The sequence below is a fragment of the Buteo buteo genome, chromosome 8 (assembly GCF_964188355.1).
Source record: "Buteo buteo chromosome 8, bButBut1.hap1.1, whole genome shotgun sequence".
NCBI classification, from domain to species: domain Eukaryota; kingdom Metazoa; phylum Chordata; class Aves; order Accipitriformes; family Accipitridae; genus Buteo; species Buteo buteo.
The window spans coordinates 44,636,325-44,644,745 of record NC_134178.1 but is presented as its reverse complement, the minus strand read 5'-3'; positions in this window follow the sequence as shown (position 1 = coordinate 44,644,745).

Below are 8,421 nucleotides of genomic sequence, written 5' to 3'. Positions count from 1 at the left end.
TCGTTGACTCAGCCTCGGCACCGTGGGGAAGGGCAAAGGAACCCCAAAACGTCCCGGGAGGTAACGGCCCCGGCGGTGACAGAGCCAGGCCCTGAGGAAAGGGGAGCCTCCCTTTCCCGCCGGGGTGCGGAGCCGTCGGTGTCCGGCCCATCTGCTGACACCGCCTGGCTAACCTCAAATACAAATCCCCTTTTCCTTCCCGAGGGGGATAAAATAACCCACGGTTGCCCTTCCAGGCACGCAATGGGTTCGGTGATTCCTCCAAGGCTTGCTCCAAAGTCATGGAAGTTGCGTGGGACGGCTCTCCGGCCTCTGAAGTGTGATGCAGCGAAAGGAGCGTTATACTGTACGCAAGACACTATAAAAAAAGGTTATTCGGCCTGGAACGGACTAAAACCAAACTAGTTCTGTATAGTACTAAATACACAGCATGTCATCTTGTATAATAAAACCATGGAAGCGATGCACTTTGGTCATCTCATTTTGCAGATTCTTTAGGAGCCCTTAATAAGAGTTCTGATACCCACTATAATACCTAATCTGTTTTTTTGTAAATCTCACAGTTCTGTGAAGCAAGGTAATAGTGTTTATTTCAGCTGCTTACACTGAACTCCATACATTATTTTTTTTTCACTTCAGCTCATCCCTTTGTGTTCACAGGTACTCCCCCTCTGAATGATAAAAAGATTCCAGTGGAGTTCAAAGAATAACTGTAGCTTCACTTACGTCCTCTTGAAAAATAAAGGACACATTGCTGATGAAACTGGAAAGGTTGATAGGTTTCTGTAGCCATAAAAAAAAAACCATAACATTGTATGGGAAACAAAATATATGAGAACTATGGCTAGGAGACAGAAATGAAAAAAAGGTTGGAACTGAGTAATCAAATCTGTAAAGATGTAAGTGCGGGGTTTTGGAGAATAAGGATAAGTCAAAACCCAATTGAAGCTATTTGAAGAACGTCATGTCCCACTGATACCATGTTTACCACAGGCAATGCAAGTGGGGGGAAAAAAAAAACCAAGCTAACAAAACCCAAAAGAAAGATAAGATGAATTGTAAATGGGAAAGGGAAAGATAAGGTTAAAAATGAAATAATTAGGATGAAGAAAATGTCAGGGACAGACTTGCAAAAAAGAGACTAGGCTGGGTGTCAGCATGCTAGAGGAAGAAAATCTGATAATGTAATGGTCCACAGTTCTAGGGAGGGCAAAGATAAGATGGTTAGTTTTAAGTGAAGAAAAGGAAGGACCAAAATGAGGAGAATGATGAAAAGCCTTTGGAAGTGGAATAAGATGCATACATTTTTGGAATATCAACAACATTTGTCTTTCAGAGAATCAGTATGAAGAGCTCAGTATTGATGATTAAATATTACCTCAGAGTATCCAAAAGGCAAGAATCCTCACACTGCCAATGTGCTGTTAGGAAAACAGACTTGTAGAAAAAAACACCCACAAAACCAGATACTGTCCAATGAAACATTGAGCAGTCCTGCTTAAAAACGCCAACTAAGAAGAATACTTTGGTTCACTACTTGTGTATGTAAGGCATGTAGGTAGGTCCCTTTTGAAAATCTTGCTTTAAGCTGGACACAAATCTTGAAGCAGAGACAGAGCGATGGAGATGAGTTGTGGGGTGGTGCAGAGGGAGACAGGACAGTACAGGACATAGGAAAACTGAGTGATGACAGGCACAGAAAGGAGTCCCACTGAATGACCTAGCTAGTGAGGAGTTTTGTTGTTAAAAAAAAAAAAAAAAAAAAAAGGAACAATTTGGGTTTGACACAGAAAAAGACCTTTGCTTTTTGTTTAGTAGCGAAAAAAACAGTAGAGTGTTGAGGCATTCAGTTGCTGGTTTGCACTGTGTTTAGATGGTATTGATGCTTAGTAGGACACTTCTGGGGTTGCCTAGTTTTGACACCAAGAGTTTTAATACTAGATTTGTAAAATGATGAAAATGTGGAAAGATTTTCGATGTTAAATTGATATATAACAAATGAAATAAGGCATCCCAATACCTTGTGGTATCTATGTATCTGAATCTGTATTTTAGATAGTAAGGGGAGAGAGTATATTCAGTGTTTTTTTCTGGATAGCATCTTTTACATTTATCAGTCATCTTGTTCGGCAAGGTCAAGCAGAAACCAAATGTCAGAAGGGTAACAGTTTGCTAGCAAGATTTTGCTGAGAAAGAAAGCATCTTTATCAGTCTACACCATCAAAATTAGCATGAACTCTTATTTTGATTTTTGCTTAGGTAAGCTTGTGCATACACATAGTAATATAAAAAGATTAGTCAGAACCAAACCTAGCAAAGGCGACTAATACTAATTCAGCATTATCTAATCTTAGTCTGATTCAAGAGCTGACCAAGAAAATGGAGAATCGTGAAAGATGTGCCTCGATCAGCTGATCAGAAAGCAATAGTAGTAGAAATTGTATATGCTTTGCACATGACTGATCATTAGTGTTCTGGTCAGTTCTCTTTTGGGTATTTTTGCTTACCTCATCCAGCTTTCTTGTTTTATTTTTTGATAGCAAATTCTGCTTCAGCCAATGGGCTAGAATTTCCTGACTTTGTAAAGCTGCGAACATATTTTAATCTCAGGCTTATATTGTTGGTTGTTTAAATAAAGACACGTAGAAGTGTGCAATAAGTGGTGGTTTCACAGTTTACACTTTTTAAATGATTCATGCTACTCCTTTTGATAATACATGAATTAGTAGTTAAAAATCAATGACCCTTGAGAGAAATTGTATTAACATCAGCCACTGACTAGACCACAGCCTTGCAACTACACCCTGCAAGAGAACCTCTGTGCTTGTGCAGAACTGAAGAGAAAGGACAATCAAATACCAGAAACACATTTATGTCAATGCAGGCAAAACTGTGACTTTCCATAGCTGCCCATTCCTCATTAGATTTCGGGACATTTGCCAGTATTATCCATGTTTCCGTGTAATTCCAGAACATCAAATGGCAGCAAGCATAGTGTTCCTGCCTGCAGAGCCCCACTAAAAATATCCCCAGTCAGTGCTGAGTATCTGGTTAGAACAGCTTGCTGAACTCTATCAATTAGCCAGATCTTAATCTACTTAATGTGTTTTATTAAGGCTATATAATGCTAATGTTTTAATCAAAATGTCAAGCAGTACTAAATCAAATTCATTAGGAAGGTCCAAGTCTATCACATCCATGTGGTTACCTCGATCAAACAAACCTGTAATCTCATCAAAAAGTGAAGTCAGGCCTGCTTGTCAAGACTTGTTTCCATAAAGCCATGTGGACTTTCTTTCATTATATTCCTACCCTTTAACTCCTTATTGATTGAATCACACATAGCATGACTGCTTTAATTCACATAACATCACTGTTTGGTCTAGGATTACTTAGGATGCCAGGTCTATTATTACCTTGGTCATTCTGCTTGATTCTTGGAATAACATGAGGTTTCCTTTGGCCCTTTGAATTTGTAGCTGTACAGAGAGCTGTTAAAAATTAACATTAGAAGGCTGGAAGCCTCCTACTATTTTAGGATCTTTGGATACTCAGGTGCCACAGAGACTGCTGATTGAAAAACAGCAGTGCCGTTTTCATTCTCCATAAGTGTCAATGGATAGAAAAACACTTCTTCATCCTCACACAATATTAACACATTATCCTTTTTTTTTCTTTACAAATACAGGATAGATATATTTACCATAAAAATTAGATCTTTTATATATGCTCGGAGACCAGATTTCTTAATGAAGAACCTGTGACAAGGTGGGCTGTGTCTGTACAAAACTGAGAATGTAATTTTGTAATAAGAACTCCATTTTGCACAGCGGGCCAAGTACAGGTGTAAATTAGCTCATGGGTAGAGTTAATCTGTTACAGCTTGAGATGATCCGTTCTCGTTGCTGTTGAAACAGAAGGTCCTGCATTCACTTGCGCCCTTGGATTTTTTGCCCCTTCGGCAATAAATTAATTTGCTAGAAAAGTCAATAGTTTTCTTCTGGTTTAATGAGCTGCATTAGCTCTGCATAGGGTCAGACAAGCACCAGAGCCAGTGCAAGGAAAGGCAGAGCTATAGGCCTGGACAGAAAGAGGAAGGTAGTCACCCTTTTGTTAAGCTTAGTTCGGCTCAGACATACAACAGAACTTCATCTCGATGGTGGCCTACTGAGTTATATTCTAAATATCTGCCCTACCCAGGCAGGGCTGCATATCTCAGTGAAGAACTATCACAAGCCACCTCAACAGCAGTCGGGGGCATAAAATTTTGATGGGTTTTTACAGACCGTCCTGTTGCAGTAGAGCAATGTATTTCTTGCAGAGGGTTCTCCCAAGGCTAAGGTGGGACTCAACCTAGATTTGGTTGCTCTGGAAGCAGGGGTCTTTTTCGAACAGATTGCGGGGTATAGGCTGTAATAGAAGCCACAGAAGAGTTAAAGCCTCAGTGATTATTATCTGTACAGCAGTGATTTGCTGTATCTTTACTATAGCAAATACGCAAAACTCTGGGATGTCTAATGGAGACGACTTGAGTTCGAGTCATGACAATGTGGGGCTTTGCCCGGGACACAAAACTGCTCTAAGAGGCTGGGTAAATACTAGGGTAGTTAGTATACGCCATATAGCATGTAGGCACAGATTTCTTATAAGCCTTTATTGTAGTTCTCACGCTGACTCTTTGGTCTTCTCTCTGCAGCCAGCTTGCATTGTATTCCACGCGCAGTTTTCTAGTTCTTCCTCTTAAGCCCTTTTCTTAACAATTCATTTTATAGATCACTGTCTGTCACATAGCTTAGCTAACTCTTTCCCCTCTTACGCATTAGACAAAACTGTCTTGGCTTTCCCAGGTCCTGCTGTGAGCCAGGCTATTTGAACTTCTAATGACCCAGGTTTGCAATCCAGCCTGTGCACATCTGATGTATCTAAAGGTGTAATGGTTCATTAAAATATTTTAGTACCTGGCACAGATTGTCAGAAGGCAGAGTTGTTATTTTCTTACCCTGAAGTTTTAATTTCCACCAAGCATATGTCTGACTTTTGATCAATACACACCTTTTCTGAATTTTTTACAAAATACTTTCATCGATGCTTTTTCCATTCTGAACATTCTCATCTTCCCCAGTAGCTGCAAAACAGCAGGAACTGATGCCTTTTCAAAGTCAGTTGTTATTAGTCCTCAGAACAGTTTTCCGAAAAAAGACAGCTAGGAAAATGGGATAGCCACTAGCCATTCAATAGAAAGAAAGGCTAGTGGTCCTTGACCAGATGTGTACCTATCCAGGTAATATATAGCCAGATCACCAAACTGACCAATCACCCTCCCAAACACGTTAGCAAGAGATCACAGATTTCCAAGTCATCAAGGATAAGCTTTCAGATAAGGAACTTAAAGCATTAGTTGAGCATGTTAGATAATCTACTGTATTTAAATCCCTTGAGAGAAGAAGATCCTTTCTTAAAACAGAATCAGTAAGAGCTTTAGCAAATCAGGAAGACTGTAATTCACAGTGAATATTCTTTTTGTTGTCAGCTTTGCTACAAATTTGATGTTTTATACCTTTTCCCGTTATTGCTCTGAGTGTTTTGCAAATTATTACTGGCATTTGAAGTGACAGCTAATGTATTCCAAATTGTTAGTTCATTTTAGTAGATTTTGCACTAACAAAGCTCTCAATTAGGACTGGACTACTTGTCTTGGTTGCTTTCAAACCCACACAGTCTTGCAAGTTTGAAACATAATCTTTGAATACATATTCCACTTACAGGAGACTATAAAATAAGAGCATAAGGAGTTAGAAATAAAAAAAAAAACCCAACATTTAATGAGTCCACACTTGCTCTATAGAAAAGCCGTCAGCACAGTTTGCATTTTTTGGGGGTTTCTTCCAATACTCAAAGAAAACAGACTTCTTTTTAGCTGGGGAAAATATCAGCTGCCCTTCAATATCCTTCAGTTTAAATTATAGGGTAAAAAGGTCCATTCACTCAAACTAGTTTGATGAATCATAGGAACAAAAAATATAATGTGTCAGCTCACAAAACATCAGATATCACATCCTTGGTCTCTGTGCAAAAAAATCTTCATAGAAAAGTCTAGACCTGCTATAACCTTGGTCCAAAAGCAGGTGACTGGCATCTCATATAGATGGCCTTAAATTTAGTGTAGATATTTGCATAAAAGAAGAGTTGAAAAGATGAAGGCAGAGAAACGGAGAAGAGCGAAGCGAAAATCGAGCCCACATTCCAGTATTTCAATCCTTCTGTCATTAAGACCATTCACTTTTATGTCTGCATCTTTCATTTTTAACAATTGAGAGGTTCTGTAAATACATTACTATTGACCTGCAAGACCAGTACACTTGCCTCTTCTAGACTAAGCAATACTTCATAATAAACAGCCACATCAGAAGACTCCAGGGAAGAAACGCTACCTGCAATCTGACTTTCAACCCTTTTATGAAGTCTGTGAAGAAAAGCTAGCCAATACTCTGTAGCATCACCCCGCCATCCCCCAAACCAGGGCCACATCCTGAGCACAGCCATGCCTCGGGCCTTCATCTAATCCGCTGTCTAAGGATTACAGCAGGCTGAACTAGTCCGTGGGTGAATTTGATCACTGCAATGGCTCTTACGCCTTCCTTTCCCCTTCCCTCCATCATGCCTTTTTTCCCCCTTTAATCTCAATTTAAGAACAAACTGAAGGCAGATTGGACCGTTCCGTCTCCTCTGCAAGTATCCTATGAAATATTCCATCCTAGTCTCAATGCTTCATTGAAAGGAAATCTGGCAGAAATGTTAGCAGTGAAAATCCAATCAGTCCTAGAAGTTAAAAAAATGTTTCTTCATGCCAGGAATGACAGCTGTATTATTCCTCAGCCCTTGTTCTGTCTCTCAGTCAGGGATTGTCTTGATGCCAGCGTGATATATCAAATAGGAATTTGGTAAGTAGTGCCTGGATTGGATTGAGTGGTCTCAGGGGCTTTGAATCCTTGCCGTCCATCCGCATCCTTCAGGTGGTGGATATTTGCAGAGTGCTTTTCCAGCTAAGAAGTTAGTGCAGTGCTGCTCTGCAACACAATGCTGAACAAAAAGCCTGCTCCTCTGCAATCAGTGTGCTGTGTGTAATCCTATAAATGGTCATTTCTTCAAGCACTGAAGGAAATGAGAATGCCCACTATCCACCTCGGGCCAGATTTGAGCTTAACTCTTCAGTGTATAAACAGTGTGTTTTATTTAGGGTGACAGGAATAATTTGTTTTCCAGTTCAGAAGCTCAAAACAGCATTAAAATATTTGTAAATACATTGTAGCACATGTCTAAATGTAAATTAAAATAGGAAATGTTTGCTTTGAAAATGTCAAAATCATTCTTTCAAAATGTTGCTTGCATTTTATTTGTACTAGAACCACCTTCTAAACCTGACGTACCCATTCAGTCTTCCCCTTGACTCAAACTAGTCCAAAATATCTGTCACTGACCTCCACTGCTGTCCTTTATAAAGGATTTGCCAGTGATTCAGGTCTGTTCAACTCCAGCTTCACTTCTTTCATTTAAAAAAAACCCCAGACAATTCAGCTTTATTACATTTTGAGGGATAGTCTGCAGCTCAGTTGTGCCAGGCTCCCTGTTCCACTGTATTCCACAATACGGCATCTCAAGCAAAAGATGACCAGAGAATATTCTCTCCCAAGGAAAAACGAAGTAAGAGCCAGGATGCCCCGATTCCTTGTCTCATCACCTCTGAACCTCAGGTGAAGTGGGTTCTCAAGCTTGGGCAGGAGCTATGGCCACTTGGTTGGGCTGGGAGATCAGAGTTAAGGGGTTAGCAACTCTGTGAGGGAGAGCTTAATATTGGGCAGACTGTCAGTGAAAGTCTATCCTAACCGTGGCCATTTTGATGCCTTTGTCAGTGGAGAATTAAATGCAGCTGTCCTACATCTCAAGCTTTGTGTGACGACCATTGAAGCAACCGAGTTTCCCAAGAAGGTGCAGGAAGAATTCTCTGAAATATCTGGTAGAGACCATGCTCCCACATTGCAAATTCATGTCTCTCTCAGGCAGACCCAGTGCCTTCTAGGTGGGATACACCAGACCGACGTGCTTGCTTATCTCATCTGTGTCATAAAGCCATGCTTTATTGCCCAAATCCAGCAAAAGAATTCAAAAATCTTTCTCTCTATTGTTCTACTGACTAGCAAATAATTGCATAGCCCACTCATGTACGTCACATCATGCTCATCTCTATCCAGAAGGAAAATCACATTTAATCTTTGGCTCCAGCGTTCGGAAAGTGTCCAAACTGATAAATCATACGGAGCATTTTGATAGTTTCTTCCTAATAGAATTTTCTGTATTTTTGAGATTTTTTTTTTCTCATTTCTGTAAAGTAAATCAAACTATAAATCCTGGTCTAAAGGATAA